General features: G+C 46.8%; 1 non-coding gene across 1 annotated transcript; it reads left to right on the plus strand.

The window, feature by feature from the left end:
• Window positions 1–2048: 2048 nt before the first annotated feature.
• TRNAS-UGA (transfer RNA serine (anticodon UGA)) lies at window positions 2049–2121 on the plus strand. Its single transcript has one exon. It is a non-coding gene; the product is annotated as a tRNA-Ser (tRNA).
• The last annotated feature ends 670 nt before the right edge of the window (window positions 2122–2791 follow it).

The raw sequence follows: 2791 nt of genomic DNA on the forward strand, positions 1-2791 counted from the left end.
CATCGTCCGACAAGCGATACTTATATGAAGCTTTAGCACTTTACGCATCTCTATTTGTCTTTGCCCAAAAAGCTAATTTTTCTGTGCTGCCATATTCCCGTATGTCGCATAAGATCCACACTGGTGACGCGATTCAGAACAGACAGAAGCGCTATCGGGTATCACCAACCGAGCGCAAGGCAATTAACGAACGGGTCCAGGACATGTCGAAGAAAGGTGTTATACGAGCTTCCTCCAGGCCCCTGTCATCTTGGTGAAGGAGGACAACGCGCGTGGAGATACGCCGATGACTATCACCTGTTAAGCGCCATTTAAAAGGAAGGATGTTTACCTTCTTCCACGTATCGACCAAGTCGTAGACTCTCTCAGTAGATCTGCGGTCTGGCAGATCGCGGTGTATCCGTTGGACCGAGAAAACCTGAGGGCTTTATGAAATTAATGTATGCCCTTCGGGCTGTGCAGTTCACCAGCAACGTTCGAACGAATTATGCACACAATCTTGCATGGTCTAAATTGGGAAATATGTATTTGCTACTTAGATGGCTTAATCATTTACGGAAAAGCATTCAGGGAGCATAATGATCGGCTTAATCATCCGCTGGACTGTATTCGAAACGGCGGGCTAACTTTAAACTCCTAAAAGTGTTACTTCGGTGAACGGCAGACCTTGGTTCTTGGATATTTAGTGAATCAAGAAGCTAACCGGACGGCTTCCAAAAGATTGCTGCTGTATGATACTTTGCAAGACCTCAAAACGTAAAACATTCAGGACACTTTCTGGGGCTATGTTCGTATTTTCACCGTTTCATCCAAGGATGCGTCCTAATTTATCATCGCTCAGTTCCCTCCTGCAAAAAGACGCTCCGTTTGTATGGTCACCGGAATGCGAATCATCCTTTAGACAACTCAAGTTTCTGCTAACCTCTGCTCCTTTTTGGCGTCATTTCGATCCGCTTGCTACCGCCGAGGTTCACACCGATGCGAGCGGCGTGGGGGCGGTGCTCGTCCAGCTCGGGATTGGCACCCAGCATGTGATCGCGTACTCAAGCCGCACTTCAACAGAACCCGAGCGCAACTACACAGTAACGGAAGTGGAATCTCTTGCCGTCATCTTCACGGTTAACGAATTCTGCCCATATATGTACTGCCGTAACTTCAAAATAGTTAACGACTATCCCTCCCTGTGTTGCTTGTTGGCCTGCGCGACCCTTCAGGTCGACTAGCTAGCTGGGGGTTACGTCTACAAGAATAGTACTTTTCTGTATTCTGCGCCGCCACGCTGACGCTGATTGTTTGTCCGGGTTTCCTCTTTCTGGTGCGACTTTCAATGAAGATAATCTAGACGACTGCATGCCGCCTGTGATTGAAACACTGCCTGATCTCGTAAAGTTCCAGCAAGAGCAATGTAAAGTTCATATTTAAATAGTTTTAAGGCGCAAGAACAGACAAGACACACATATAGGTGATGGGACGAAGCGCCGACTTTCAACTGATTTTATTGCATGCAAAAAACGTACTTATATAGTTTGTCGTCACTTGCGTAGGTAAGTGACCTAAAGCTCAGGAACGACCTGATAAGGCGCGCTCCAGGGATATCTTTTCACAGTTATACAATAAAATTGATGTGTCGCTTACGCACAAGTTGCTGCCTTTCTGATAAAAAACGCTTCTATTAACCCCCTAGCACTAGTATCTTTGCTTTTGCCCAGAATGCGCACATAAATGAAGCATGGCTCAAAATTACGGGACGGGCATTCAATTACCAACTGTGCCACGCCCCGGATAGTGAAACGCTCTTCATAATTCCCTTTGTCTACCTGGAGGATGATTTTATAAACACCGGTGAATAATTATGCGTTCAATGAAATGCTGGTTCTGTTATACAAGGTACGCGCGATGTACCCTCACGTCAGGTCATGACGAAACCAAGCGATTCATGCATATACGAAGCTAACCCCACCGGACGTCTGATCCAGGCGCCCGTGGTTCGAGAAACACGGAGAGCACCTCTAACATTAATACCTAAGAAAGTAGCAGGTGGGACAGCGGCCGATGTAGCTCAGTTGGAAGAGCACCGGACGTGATATTCGGAGGCCGTGGGTTCGGTTCCCACCATCGGCACGTTGTTTTTTCTTCTACTTTGTGTTTAATTATCGTTCCCCTAAACAGATTACATTACTAATTTATGTGATTAGCAAAGTAAAAATAAAAAAAGACATAAAATACAATCCCCAATGCTTTCCTTGGTCTCGTCGACTGTTGGCTTCTTTTCTTAATGTATTATAATGAGCACCCTCATTTCCCCTTCATTTATCTGCTTATATATATATATATATATTGGCACGCTACTGAAGACGATGAACTATTCCTGTCTACCTCGTTCCTTTTGTGTCGTGTTTTCTCGAAAAAAAAAGAACAGGATTGTGATGGTGTGGCAGAAGAGGACGAAGAAGCGTTGGGTTCTGGCGGCTAGTAGGCTTCATCTTGTCCCGCTAGCTGAGCCCTGTACATAAACACCTCTTTCTTACTATATCGTAGCAACTTGATGAAGGTGCTCCGTTCGATCCCTACCTAGAGCGCTGCACGACCAACTGCAGTTTCGACGTAGTCGCCGCCTCGCTGGACGGCCACCGCTCCCGACCATCATGGACCACGCCAACTCAAACCGTGCAAGCCGCGATGCTGCAAGCCAGGCTGGCGACAGGCTTGCTCACTCTAGCCCTATTCCGTCCCAGCCTTACTGGGAACCACGAACGTTTGCCGGAGAGAGAAGTGGCTACTCTGTTATCAA

This window comes from Amblyomma maculatum, chromosome 1 (genome assembly GCF_055883805.1).
Source record: "Amblyomma maculatum isolate TAMU_Amacu chromosome 1, ASM5588380v1, whole genome shotgun sequence".
Lineage (NCBI taxonomy): Eukaryota > Metazoa > Arthropoda > Arachnida > Ixodida > Ixodidae > Amblyomma > Amblyomma maculatum.